This window comes from Chelonoidis abingdonii, chromosome 4, assembly GCF_003597395.2.
Source record: "Chelonoidis abingdonii isolate Lonesome George chromosome 4, CheloAbing_2.0, whole genome shotgun sequence".
NCBI lineage: Eukaryota > Metazoa > Chordata > Testudines > Testudinidae > Chelonoidis > Chelonoidis abingdonii.
Window position 1 is genome coordinate 58,610,813 of NC_133772.1, and position 14,813 is coordinate 58,625,625.

Consider the following 14,813-nt stretch of genomic DNA (forward strand, 5'->3'; position numbering starts at 1 on the left):
GTGTACAGCACACGGCTATAGGCATAAACTAGGTCCAGCCTCTCATATAGACAGTGCCAGTGGGCCTTTAAATGGCCAAAAGCACACTCAACAGCCATTCTGCACTTGCTCAGCCTGTTGTTGTCCCGCTCCTTGCTGCTGCTAAGGTGCTCCATGTATGGCTTCATAAGCCAAGGCATTAAGGGGAAGGCAGGGTCTCCCCTGGTCCCTGGGGACATAGGGCAAAAATCTGTCTGGGGATTGGTCCTGCTTTGAGCAGGGGGTTGGACTAGATGATCTCCTGAGGTCCCTTCCAACCCTGATAGTCTATGATTCTATGAAGATCACAATGGGCATTTTGACTTCCCCTGCGGTGATTTCCTGGTCCAGGAAGAAAGCACTTCAGTTCCTGAACAGGCCAGTGTTCCAAAAGATGTGTGCATCATGCAACTTTCTGGACCAGCCTGCGTTAATGTCCATGAAACGCCCACGGTGATCCAGAAGTACCTGGAGAACCACTGAGAAATCGCCCTTCTGATTAAGGTATTTGGTGGCGAGGTGGTCCGGTGCCAGAATTGGAATATGCATGCCATCTATCGTCCCTCCACAGTTAGGGAAGCCTATCTGTGCAAAGCCATCCACAATGTCACACATGTTGCCCAGAGTCAGACTTTTGGAGCAGCTTGCGATTAATGGTCCTGCACGCTTCCGTCAACATGAGTCCAACAGTCAACTTTCCCAATCTGAACAGGTTAGCGACTGATTGGTAGCAGTCTGGAGTAGCCAGCTTCCACAGTGCAATCGCTATGCGCGTCTCCAACAACAGGACAGCTCTCATTCTTATGTCCTTGCTGGGCTGGGGCGAGCTCATCACACAGTCCCATGAATGTGGCTTTCCTCATCCAAAAGTTCTGCAATCACTGCTTGTCATCCTAGATGTGCATGACAATATGATCCCACCACTCAGTGCTTGTTTCCCAAGCCCAAAAGCGGCGTTCCACTGTGATCAGGACCTCCATGAATGCCACAAGCAATCTCGTGTCATAGCTAGTACGCGTGGCAAGATCAATGTTGCATTTCTCTTGCCTTTGTAGTTTAAGGAATAACCCCACTGCCACTTGTGATGTGTTAGAGCAAACAAGATATTGATCAACAGTGTGGGATCCATTCCTGCAGGTTGAAGAGGTAGAGCACACAGTACAGAAACTGTTGAAAGATGGCACCAAATGTGGACGGCAGCATAGGGGGGAGAAGGGAGGGATAGCTCTGCTAAACCCGGGGTTGTCAGCTGAATCCTTGAGGGGGCCACTTAGGGATCTGGGGCAAAATCAGTACTTGGTCCTGCTAGTGAAGGCAGGGGGCTGGACTCAATGACCCTTTGGGGTCCATTCCAGTTCTAGGAGATGGGTTTATCTCCATTATCAAATTAAATAGGGATTGCTGGGATGCAAAGCAATGCATCATGGGGCATTCGTATAGGATCCAGGATGCTCCCTCCACCTTCTCACAACTCTTAGCAGCAGAGAAAGAGGTGCTCTGTGGGACAGTTGCCCAGAGTGCACCACAAGTGTGAACACACTATTGCACAGGCAGCTGACAGTGTGAACACACAACAGTAGTTTCCCTTCAGCACTTTCTGAGCAGCACTGTAACTCTGCCAGTGTAGACATAGGGCATTACAGCAGTATAGCTATGGTGCAGTAGCTATGCCAGGGCCACCCAGGGGGTTGGGGGGCAAGTGGGGCAATTTTCCCCAGACCCCACAGAGCCCCCACAAAAATATAGTATTACAACTTTTTTTTATGGAAGGCACCCACAAAATTGCTTTGCCCCAGGCCCCCTCAATCCTCTGGGCAGCCCTGAGCTATGCCACTGCTGTGCTGTAGTGTAGGGTTAGATCAGCTGAACCACAGTGCTCAGCCTGTGTGGATTTGTACGTCTACACTGCACGATTATTTCGAATTAGCTTAAACCGATATTACAAAACAGATCTAATAAAATCGGTTTAGCGCGTCCACAGTGGGATCCCGAAATCGAATTGTTCGTCCATGGTCAATGCTACATCGATTTCAGAGCGGGCACTGTGGTGTGTTCCTCACTATCCATAGTCCACTTCCAGTGTTGAGAGCAAGTGCCTGATGGGGCAGAAAACATTTCCCGGGGGTGCTGGGTACAGCCTACCCTCCCTTTGTGAAGCAGCAGACAACCCTTTTGGCGCTTTTCGCGGAGTGCATTGAGCAAACGCCATAGACAGCAATTTATTCCTCTTTTTTCGGTGGGGGGATAAACTGAGAGCTGTTCCCCTGACCGACGCCACACACTCGTGTTTGAACCTACAACCATTGGGACTCAGCCAAGAATGCAAACAATTTTCAGAGACTGGCTGTGGCACCTGTCAGGATACGCTGGATCTCAGTCCCCCTCCTCCTGTACATGAGCGACATTGAGGCTCTGGCTGTCCTGTACGCTTGTCACGCAGCGCGTTATCCTGGGAGTTTTTTATTCAAAACGCTTGGCATTTCGTGGTTCTGTAAGGGAGCTGGATCAACAGGATTGTGCTCCCCTAGCAGCGATCAGACCTAGTTCTCCCGTAGGTCTTGTGAGCTTTTTCGTTCAGACTGCATCGCAGCGTGCTAGTATTCAGAGTCCACTCTGGGCAAGCAGAAAGTAATTCAAAAGTTGCCGGGCTTTCCTGTTTACCTGCCCGCTGCATCCGAGTGTCAGATTGCGTCCAGAGGGTCAGTGCTGCACTCTGGGATTCCGCCCGGAGCAATAACTCGATTTCCGTCACACAAACCCGAATCCAGTTATGCTATCATTTAGCGCTACTCTCTCGTTGGGAGGAGTTCCGAAATCGATTTAAGGAGCCGTTTAACTCGATATTAATGATGACGTCGTGTGAACGGATACAGCGTTAAATCGGTATATCGGCCATTAAACCGATTTAAAGTCGCAGTGTAGACCTGGCCACACACTCCATTGATGTAGCTATTCTGCTCTAAATATTAAGCCCCTAGACCAGGCCTCAGTTGACAAATTCCTGTTTGATCTCCCTTCCCTATGGTTGCTATCAGTCTGGCCTCACAAGAGCCTCACATTTCTTCATTCACCTGCCCTGGTTTTAGTGAGATGCCAAGGCCAGCACTAGTGCAACCAGCAGCAGATGTTTGGGACTCAGGCCATAGCTGAAGGGCAGTTGAGGCAATTTGCGGGTGGTGCCAGCATCTTCCTCTTGAATATTTTATTCTTCTTTTCTAATGATTTTACACATAAGCACAGGGAGGCACCGGGGAAATGGAGGGTGTGCAACAGCGAGCAGAGCCCCAGAAACCAGCCTCTGCAAACCTGCCGCCAAGATCCGCAGCCAGCTCCCTTCTTGGACTGTCCGCGAGGGGGAACCGACGGTTGGAATTGGCGGGAAGACAGCGGCGGCGGCTCAGAGTGCGGGTAAACGGCGGGACGCTGATCCGGCCCTTCTCCTTCGGCTTTTCCCTCTTTCCACTACTTCACCCGCCTCCTATTTAACATGTCCTCCCCCTCCTCTACCGCGCACCCGCTCTGTCTCCCTCGCGTTACGCCGCGCGGGAGGTTAATTTTCTCCCGGGGTTCAGTGCAAGCGCGCTGAGTTTTAAAGAGAAGGGGGGAGCCGAGCGGCGGGGGTGGGGCACTAAGCAGGGAGCCTGCAGAAGACGGGTGGGTGCAGGGCTCCGCTCGTTGGGTTGAAGTTGACGAATTCCCCGAGCTCGTTCCCTGAGGGAAGAGATGCCAGAAATGCCGGCGGCGTCCAGCTCTCCCCTTGTTTTTTCTTATTCGTCCCTCTTATATTATCTCTTATTTGTGAGAGCTAAAATGTAAAATTATAGTTCTAATTTTAAAAAGTCTTTTTAAATATATTTATATTGATAATTAGTTTTAAGAAGCTTGCTTATTGAATTTCTTACACCTCTTTTGTGTTTTCTCTTAATCCTTAGTTAATGGGTTTTGCATTATATTGTACCTTTTAGGATGATATTTCTTAGAAAATATTTCACTGAGTCTGTAGTATTACGAGCAAATTTAGGCTGTATTGATTCCTTAGTGAGATTGGCATATGAGAAGTTCTTTCTGCAGCACATCAAAATTTGTATTAGAGGCTAAGAAAGAATGATGCTTCAGTAGCAAATGATGCTTCCTGTGATTAAGAAAACTAAGGATACATGTTAAGTGATGTATCAAAAGTGGGTTCTCAAACTGGGGGTCGGGACCCCTCAGGGGGTCCTGAGGCTTTACATGGGGGGTTGCCAGGAGCGGCGCCAGGGTTTCTAGCGCCCTAGGCAGAATTCGGGGGGTGGCATTTTGTGCGCTCCCCATGGGGTGCACAGGAGCTTCCGGTTCCGCTCCCATCGCGCCACCGAAGAAGGACCCGCCGCTGAAATGCTGCAGGCGAGAGCTGCAGTCATTGAGCTGCTCTATGGCCTGCCGCTGTTTTCCACGGCACGTCGGCAGAAGGTCCTTCTTCGGCGGCGTGACAGGAGTGGAGCCAGAAGCTCCCGCGCGCCCCGTGGGGAGCACACAAAGTGCCACCCCCTGAATTCTGGAGCCCTAGGTGACCGCCTAGGGTCACCTAATGGAAGCGCCGGCCCTGGGGATCGCAAACTGTCAGCCTCCACCCCAAACTCTGCTTTGCCTCCAGCATTTATAATGGTGTTAAATATATAAAAAAGTGTTTTTAATTTATAAGGGGGTTCGCACTCAGAGACTTGCTATGTGAAAGGGGTCACCAGTACAAAAGTTTGAGAGCCACTGATCAAAAAGGTTATATACACAAATTAAGTTTTTAAAAACTTTAGCTGTTTGTGTAACTACCTGTGCACTGATTTGAACATTTACTACCAGTGTGAATGATTCCATAGTGTTCAGATTCTGTTATTTTAGGCAGGGCCGTCCTTAGGATTTATGGTGCCCTAGGCGAGATTATTAAACTGGTGCCCCTGTGCCTGTCTTGCTCTTAGTAACACAAACATAAGCTTACAGTACTGGAAAACTTGCTACATGCATGTTATAAAAACCAGTTTAACTTAATTAAGCACACTGTAATGCTGATGGACTAGCACTAAAGAAGCAGCACTATAGAAAAAATTCTGATTTGACAGAATGATGCAAAATATATATCTTTTAATTTTAATTTATTTATTCAATTTGTCAACCAATCTTTAATTTCGTCAGAATTTCTATGCAAGAAAGAGATTTAGAACAGGAATCCCAGGTATATTAATAAAAATGCAATCCTTTTCTGCTTTTGGCCTGGCAAATATATCAAGATCGACTAATGTCATACGTATTGACAAAGACCAATAGTATCGTCTTGTATCGATGTCAGAATAGGTAAGACCAGTCAGTTGTTCCTGTACTCAATTGAGAGCGGAATAGTTCTTAATGAGTTTAGTTTTGAAAAACTCCGTTTTCTTTGATGCTAGCTGTACAGGAATTCGTTCAGAAATATGGAGTCGGCACACGTACATCATTAGACTATTAGTCAACAATTTGCTGGTCATGATTCAATCCTGTAGACTAATGTCCAATTCATTGATTTCTGCGCATGTGGCAAACAACTCAATTTTTCGTTACAGTTCAAGTCCATATTAAATTAAAACAACCACCGTGCTTCAGGAGGCTCTTTAGGTCAGGGGTCCCCAACGCTCGTGCCAAACAGTGGCCTCTCAGTTGCACTCACGTACTGTCCGTTGAGACGAGGCATCTGCCGAAATGCCGCCGAATTCCGGCATCATTTTGGCAGATGCTTGTCTGCCACCGACAGTCCTTCATCTGGCACCCAGCAGACGGAAAAAAAGTTGAGGACCACTGCTTCCAGGTCTTATACTTTGTTCATTAGTTGTTCTTGTTTCCTATTTTCGTTTGAATTTAGTCCTGTCGGAGTGAATGGAACCCCAGACCAACAGTGGGTTGAATGGCCTAGCTGTGGGTCTCAGCCTCCGGCTCTGCTCAGCACTTGCCAGCCTGCGGTTCCTTGGGGGTCCCCAGGCCAGGCAGTGGCTGCTGAGTGGGCGGCGGCCAGGAACCCTGGGTGCCAATGGGGCAGCAGCTGGAACCAGAGCAATGGCGGGCTGAACCGCCAGTTCGCCACTGCGTGCCATCAAAAACGCTTTGCGTGCCACCTTTGGCCACGTGAGCAGTTAGGTTGCCGGAACCCCCCCCTCTCTATGCATTAGTAAGGAGATAAGCATGTATTACAGTTGTTTGGAGGGCTTTATTTCAGCAGTAACAGGGCTATAGGAAATGTCAGTCAAAATTTTTTGTTTCTCTGATGAAAAACTGGCCCTCCGCTTCCCGATTACAAACTTGTTCACAAATAATTGTCAACAACCTTAATTTTTCCTGTTTTTGGCCAATCGATATTGATTTTTTTAAAAAAAATATTGAAAATGAATTCAGGATTGTTAGCAAGCATTTTGGCAAACAAAGGTGTTAATGACACTTTAAATGGCAACACAGTGCTGCTTTCATGCTTGGCTCATCCCCCAGCCTGCTGGTCAACAGCTGCAGTTAGAGAGGCGATAGGCGGAAAAAACTGCAGGACCCCAAAATCCACCTCTTGGGGTGCAGAGTGGCAACAGCAGCAGCAAACCCTCAGGTCCGATCACACGCCAGTGGGCACCACTGCCAGCCCAACGGACCATGGTGAAGTTAGAACAGCATCTGATCTCAAGGACGGGGCACCCATGGAGCCACAACAGCTCATCCTGCCCTGTGCAGCTCCCCCCAGATGAGATGGATCGCTGCCAGCTCAGGGGAGAGATGCGCTCCCCAGCTAGGGTGATCAGATCCAGATGGCCTGATTTTATAGGGCCAGTCCTGATATTTGGGGCTTTGTCTTATATAGGCACCAATTACCCCTATCTAAGGTGACCAGACAGCAAGTGTGAAAAATCAGGACGGGGGTGAGGGGGGGAATAGGAGCCTATATAAGAAAAAGACCCAAAAATTGGGACTGGCCCTATAAAAGTGGGACATCTGCTCACCCTACCCCAACCCCCATCCTGATTTTTCGCATGTGCTATCTGGCTATCCCCAGCCCAGCCCTGTGCGACCATTCCAATGCTGGCTGCCTCCCGAGGAAGTGAGGTACTTTCACTTTCATTCCTCAGCAGGCAGGCAGCCAGCCTCCCCTCCCTCCCAGCACCTCACCAACCCAGCCCTGATGGAGGGGAGGGGGAAGAGAGGGGTGCTCCATGCGGGGGGAGGGAGAAACAGGGTGGGTGCTCTATGGGGCAGAGAGGAGAAGAATGGACGTTATGGGGGACAACAAAGGATACTACCAGAGCCACAGAGCCTGCCTCACCTCAAACCAGGGGAAAGAGTCACACTCACAGGTGATTTCCTTCCCCTACCCCTTCCCAGAGACACCAGCAGCCAATCCCCTCCCTCAGACTGTGCTGCATTCGGCTCTCTCTAGGACCCAGCAGCCCTACTCTTACATGCTCCACTGCTTCCGGTCTGTTCAGGCTCTCGCAGAGTGGTGCCCCCAGACCTAGTGGTGCCCTAGGCGGCTGCCTATTCTGCCTATGGCTAAGCACGGCCCTGATTTTAGGGCTTGAGAATATGAACCAGAATCTAGTTGCATTCCTGCCACTTTATGTCACTTAGAGCAGCTTTTTTATACTGCTAACTTGAGTCAGGACTCAGGGTGGCATAGATCCACCCTTAGAATCTGGGAGCTGTAACCTGTTCGTTACAGTTCACCTCTCTCCTTCCCTCATTGTTATGAGTAGGTATCAATTGATCTCAAGCCAATGGAAGCTGCTAGGTGACCAGCATTTCTGAAAATTAGCCACTTCATTCATGTGCCTATATATACATATAGAAGCCTAACACTAGGTACCCTTTCTGAAAATCTTGGCTCCTTTATTTGTTTCTATGTTTTGGGCTAATTGCTTTTAAAAATTCATAAAAGTCTTCCTAATTTCAATTTGTTGATTTCTTGCCATAGTTCCTTTTTATTTTTATTTTTTAAATTTTTTTGCCTAAATTGGGCTGGATCTGCATTTTTGAACAATACTTGTTTGGCTAGAAAAACCTCTTGAACTTTGTCATTTAACCATACTAGTTTTTTTCCACTTGCCTTTCTGCTGCTTTTATTTTTTTAAGGTATATTATGGTTTACATAAGTAGCTTCCATGCTGAATCTAAGGATTTTAATGATATAATTTTTTTACTTTATGGTCTTCTTGAGTTGCTCCTCTTTTCAAAGTTTAATGTCAGTGTTAGATTGCAGCTTGGTGCCTTTTGTTGAGAATATTGAACTTAATTATATTGTGATTGTGATCACTGTTGTTTACTGTCTGAATCATAGTTGTTCATTGTTCTAAGTCCCAAGTATTACATAGGGTTAAGTCAAAAGTAGCCTCTAGCTTTGTATGCTGTGCCAAGGAGCAGTCTTTTTGAGTTTACATACAGCGTGGGTGGAGGAGTTTTGCTGGCTTCTAACTGGAGGTAGTGGCAGTGGCTAAAGCATCCACTGATAGAAACATAATGGCCAAATTATATTTGATAGCCAGCACTGAAAGACTGAGCCACAGGAATATGGATTGGCCAGTGATGCAAAATCATCAGCAAACAGGTTGCGGTAAGAAGACTTCTGGCCATGTGGGGAAATTTTTTATAAATTGAGTTTTGGGGGCTTAACAATTTAGAAATTTAGATTCTGTGTGAAAATAGAAACTGGAGGTCTGATTCTCCACTGCTTTACTCTCATCATCTATAGCTTTGCCCGCAAACGAGTACCAAGTGGATGTAAAACAATATCAAATCAAAATAGTATCATTTTACATCCAAAATGCACTCATTTTGCACAGAGTGTAAGTGACAGCACAAGGTGCAAATCAGGCCCCAAACCTGCCCTAATAACAGAGGATCCAGTCATTCCCTTCATGTACTTAAGTCTACCTGGTGCTACTTTTGTGCCACTAAATCTCCTTCCCCTGATGGAAAAAGAAGTTGGAAAGTCTGTGACGTTGCTCTCAGATTGCTTCTGACCCCATAGTTGTCTCCCCAAAAGTATTTCCAGATAGGGTTAATATGGCTTAGCGTTCCTAATTAGAACTTCAGAAAGGCAGCATCATTTAGTATAGTGTCAAGTAGGTGGCAGTATAGTGTATAAAACAAAAACTAAAAGCTTTGGTATCGTTGTATGGGCAAAAAACAAGTAGATGTAGTTTGATCAGGTTTCTGTAAAAAGATGTCAGATGTTTCTAGCTCTATAAAATGAGGATAGAAGTTAGGAGAGGATTAAATCATCTCACATCAATATGTTATGGGTCCCATATACAATTTTAAAATTTTGATAAAACTAAGATATTCTTATATTTCTATTTTTTGTTCTGAAATGGGTTAAATAGGATTGTGAAAAATTTAATGAAATTGTTTTATATATGCTTCCCAAGTTGTAATTGTGTTCCTACCATATTCGTGATCTTTAGATGCACTACATTATATTAAAGGAAAATTAGTGTTTCTGAAGTTATTTTGAGGGCATTGTAAATACATTTTGGTGTTCAGTAGATCTATGAAATTTGCTTATGTGATAGAAAAAAATAGGAGAATTTAAATTAATCATCTGGATTTCTAGGTTAATTAGCTTTCAAAAGATTTCACAAGAACTATTAAAGAGAACTTCTTGCAGAGGAAGAGAGGTAGTCTCTCAGGTAGGCAGTTGAAAACCATTATATGTTCTTCTACTGGAGCATGAGGATGTGTATGGTGCAGGTGTGGACCTGCAGGCTCTGCTGACAAAAATCGCTAATCAAAAGCACATAGGAGTGCATGCATCCTTATGTGGAGTACCCATAGAGAAAAAACATATGAAGAACTCCAGTTCCTGTACATATCTGTAACCTCTCCTTACTCCCAATTATTCTCCAGGATCTCCAAGAGAGAAAAGCACAATGTCACCTCTAGGTAGCCTCGTTTATTCCTGCTCAAGACTATAAGCAAATCAGCAACACTTCATGCTCAGTGGTATCAAAGATAGCTGATAGATCTAATATTAGCATGTGCACTTGTGATGTATCAGTGCCATAGCCAGATCAACAAAAATATCTGAAATCTCCTTGACTAACAATTGAGAGTTGTCTTGCCACTACCTTCTCACTAATAGAATCAGGATTGTAATTGACCAGATTGTCAGCATCAAGAGATGGTTTCTTGACCATCATAGCACACACTTCCTTAAAAGCATTTGTCACTTTGCCCTCCTAAAAGAAGATTTTGACAATCCCCACCAGCAAAGGAAGTAGCACTTTTCCTTGCCCTTTACAACCAGGAAGACCTTGGTTGAAAGCACAGGTTGTGGGATGAAGATTGCTTAATTATCTGTGAGAGATGAAGCAATATGCAAGGCAGCTGGAGTGCAGAAATCCTGAACTGAAGATAATAAAACTGCAACAAAGATTTCTTAAGTTTTCATAGTGCGGCTCTACAGGACATAAAGAAGTTGTTCCTTGCCTCCACCATAGCAACTGCAAAACCTGAAATAGTAGATTTATTCAATATACCGGGTATCCTATTCAATATGTTTTATCCCAGGAGCAGACATGAGTACCTTCTCTTATGTCTTGTTTTGCAAGGAAAATTGATCAGATTCAGATTGAGCTGTCCATGGCTAGGGTAACTGAGCAGGATCTTGAGGGGATGCTGGCTAGGTCATCTGTGCTCAAATTTATGCTTTTGGTGCTCACTTAAATTCTGGATGTACCGAAAGATCTCATCTAGCGACCCCCATCCTTGGCCTAGGGAAAGGAAGGGGCAGAGTGAAGGATGGAGGTAGAGTGTGTTAGAGCTGAGCTCTGCTATGCCTGATTCTGTACTGGTGCAGAAAAATGTAAGGTAGGGGACATTTAGTATTTGTTAATTTCCTCTCTTAATGTTATTTTACAGTAGTCTGGATCTGTCCCCTGTAGTTTTATACATTACACAGCATTCTCATAATTTTAAAATGTAAATTAAAAATCAGTCATACATGTATCGCTGTCCCTTTGAATAATTCCAAATAGTTAAATTCTTATTACAGTTATTGTATTAGGGCATTTTACAAGATCACTGCTCTCAAAGGCTTCATCTGAGGATATTATGATTGCCAGCTTCATATAAGTGGGAGAGTGACATAATCAAAAGGTCTCCATCATCTGGCAGGGAGAAGTGTAACCCCGACATCTGCACTTGTATAGAAGAATCTGAAGAAAGAAAACTGACAATTTTTATATTTCTCTTTTAGCCTTAGTTGCAACTTACTAGTTAAGACTGGGTTCACTTTTTCACCTGTAGCAGAGATTCAACCTTTTGTTTTGTATGAAAAAGACAGTATATCTTCCCCATATTTACAGTATGCAATCTGTCAGTAAACGCTGAGTTTTCTGAGATTTTCTAGTAAATGCATTACTTAGTTTGAGTTAAAATTCATTTTAAATAGGCCTTTTATGAAAGTTTACTTTGAGTCTCATGATTCACTGGTCCCCTCCAGTAAATTCAGGGCATATCTACACTACAGATTTAAGTTGGCATCTAGCCACCGCAATAATAAAGTCAGTAGTGCATGTCCACGCCACACTCCTTGTGTCAGTGGCGTGCGTCCTCACTAGCAGCGCTTACATCGATACAGAGAGGAGTGTACTGGATGTAGCTATCCCACAGTGCACCTTGCTGCAGGGGTTTTTGGGAAGGGCTTGTAATGCCTCATATGACCAACACATTTTCGCAGGTGGGGACTGGGAACATTGCTTCAGTGTCCCATGATGCAATTTTCTTCCTCTCTACTGCAACATGTAATATTTTGCACCTTTTTTTGAAAGGCTGACATGGCCATGAATACCCCATATCCCGAGAAGCATGGACCCTGCTCAGGTGTGAACTCTTGTTGTGAGCATTAAAGACACCATGTGCTTTATCCTGCGGTATTTCCAGAGCCATGAGAGGAGCCACCATGCAGAACATTGCAATGTCCTTCAAGCAGCCCTTCTGAAAGCCATAGAACAAAACAAATCCTGGTTGAGCTGGCATTCGCGCAAAGCTGAACATGGTGGAGTGCTGTTTCTGGTCCCCAGAAACAAGCACTGACTGGTAGAATTGCATCATTGTGCAGTTGGATGATGATGATTAATGGCTGCAGAACTTTCATATATGCAAAGCCACTTTCCAGGATCTGTGTGTGGAGCTCTCTCCTGCCCGGCAGTGAAGCAACATTAAAATACTCTGACAGTCAAGAAGTGAGTGGCGATCATTTTGTGGAAGCTTGCAATGCCAGACTGCTACTGGCCAGGGGGAATCAATTTGGAGTTGGTAAATTCCTCCTGGGGGATCTTCTGATCCAAGTATGCAGGGCCGTTAATCACATTACATTTTGCTAAGAAAGGTTGTGACTCTAGGCAATGTGCAGGAGATACTGGATGGTTTTGCCACAATGGGGTTCCCTAACTGTGGTGGGGCGATAGATGGCACGCATATCCCTATCTTGGCACCAGACCACCTTGCCAAAGAGTACATAAACAGGGACACTTTTCAATGGTGTTACAAGCACCGGTGAATCTGTTTTACCAACCACTTGGGGCTGTTCTACCGAGATCAACATGGGATGATCAGGGAAGGTGCACGTAATGTGCGTCTTTAAGAACACAGGTCTGTTCAGAAAGCTGCAAGCAGGGACTGCCTTTCCGGAATGCAAAATAACCATTGGTGCCATTAAAATGCCAATAGTGATTGTGGGAGACCCAGCCTACCTCTTACTCTCATGGCTTATGAAGCCATACACCAGACACCTGGACAGCAGCAAAGATCGGTTCAACAATAGGCTCAGCAAGTGCAGAATGTCAGTGGAATGTGCCGTTGGCTGTTTAAAGGGTCACTGGCGCAGTTTGCTTACTAGGTTATAGCAATATCCCCATGGTTATAACTGCCTGCTGTGTGCTTTGTGATATCTGTGAGGCAAAGGGAGAGAAGTTTTCACAAGAGAGGGACATGGAGGTGGATAGGCCGTCTGCTAATTTTGAGCAGACAGATAGTAGGGCTATAAGAAGAGCTCAGCGTGGAGTACTGCATCTCAGGGAGGCTTTAAAAACCTGTTTCAGTAAGGACCCACAGTAATGTGAGCTGCTTCTCTGTATTGTGCCTTTCCACAGTGTGAACCTTGCTGTGACTGCTGGGTTTTTGTCTCCAGCACATCCCCTCTGTTGCCTCAGTTTCCCGGTCCCTCCCCTTCCACCCCTTTTAAATTAATAAAGATGATTTCATTCTCAAGACATGGGCTTTTATTGCATAAACATACTGAAACTTAAAGATCACAAAAAGCATTTAACCTTGGAAACCTGATGGAATAAAACTAGGAGGGAAAAACACATTCATCTTGTCTCTAAAAGCACAGTGGCCTTGTCTGTCACATATCATTGTGTGGCTTTTATTCTTAGGCCTGTCCCCCGGGGTTGAGTGGAAGAGATATTGCATTTCCCCCCCTTGCCTCCTGGAATGAGAGGGAGAAGGGGAATACAGTGATGTTGGAATGTTGTGCTGCAGAAGGAGTATAGCCTCAGGGTGTTTCTCCTGAAGGTCAACCAGATGCCTCAATATGTCTGTTTATTCCTTTAGAATCCCCAGCATCTGCGTCATGCCACGCTCATTCTTCTGCTCTCCTGGTTGCAATGTCCATGTCCAGTTTTTCAGAGAGAAATGCTCCATGCTGTCTGTACAACGTCTGCTGTCCCAGAGGTGTTCATAATTTTGTGACACGTCATCACACATTCACTTTCCCCTCTGTCTTGTCTGGGAGAGCCTCTCCACTAGTATGGAAGAAGAGCTGAAGACTACACTTTCAGCTGTAAGCCATGGACAGCACAAAGCAACCACTTTCAGTGCAAACCTAGGGTCTAGTGCAGAATTGCTGTCTAAAAATAACTCCCCTTATTTCACGGATGTTTAAGTCAGAACATTTTGATTTAAACAAGGAATTTATTGAACTAGTTTGCTGTCCCAGCCATGGTGAGTATGGCCCTGATGCATGAGTGCTGGACCATCACGTGTGTGAGTGTACGTGCGTGCCAGCGTGTGCTTGCAGTGGTGAGTGGGTACCACAACATTTCTCTTCCCGCCTTCCCCCCATTTTCCCTGGTGCTGCTGTTGCTAGCTGTCGCCAGAGGCTTGAAGTTACTAAGGTCAATGCCGGCCCCTGCCACCCAAACTACAGCCATGTTTTGGAAACCTTGCATGAAGGGGTGTGAAATCACGAAGGGGGAGAGCACTTGCACTAATGTTTGCACATGTAGTATTGTTTGCGGTCCAAGTAGTTGAAATGAAAACTACCGCTGCCTCCCCTAGGTGACCCTAGCTGATATCACTCTCCTGAGGGTAACCAAGGTGGCAGGGAACAGATGCCACAAGCATCTGGGTGCAGACTGGGTCCTTATGCTGCTATGTTGTGTACTGCAATGAGGCCAGCCAAATTAATAGTGGAATGGTGTGGGAAAGTGTCCTATCGCAGTGGAAGAAATAAGGCAGCCCTCTCCAGAAACCTTCTGCAACAGATTGCAGAGTACCTCCACAAAAGTTTCCTAGAGATCTCTATGGAATATCCTGGACTATCCTGGACTATACAGTCTTTTTCATGGGGCACCCTCTGCCTTGCTGGTATGGCTACTGGGAAGCAAATAGCCACTCTACCTCTCCTTGTCTAATTAAAAATAGAATATCAGAACATATGATGGGGTGTACCAGCCCCACACTGAGCAGCTGGGAGCAGACCAATCATTGTGGGCTCAGGAGACCATGCCCTCTTTCCCCTGCTGAGCATGCTGCAG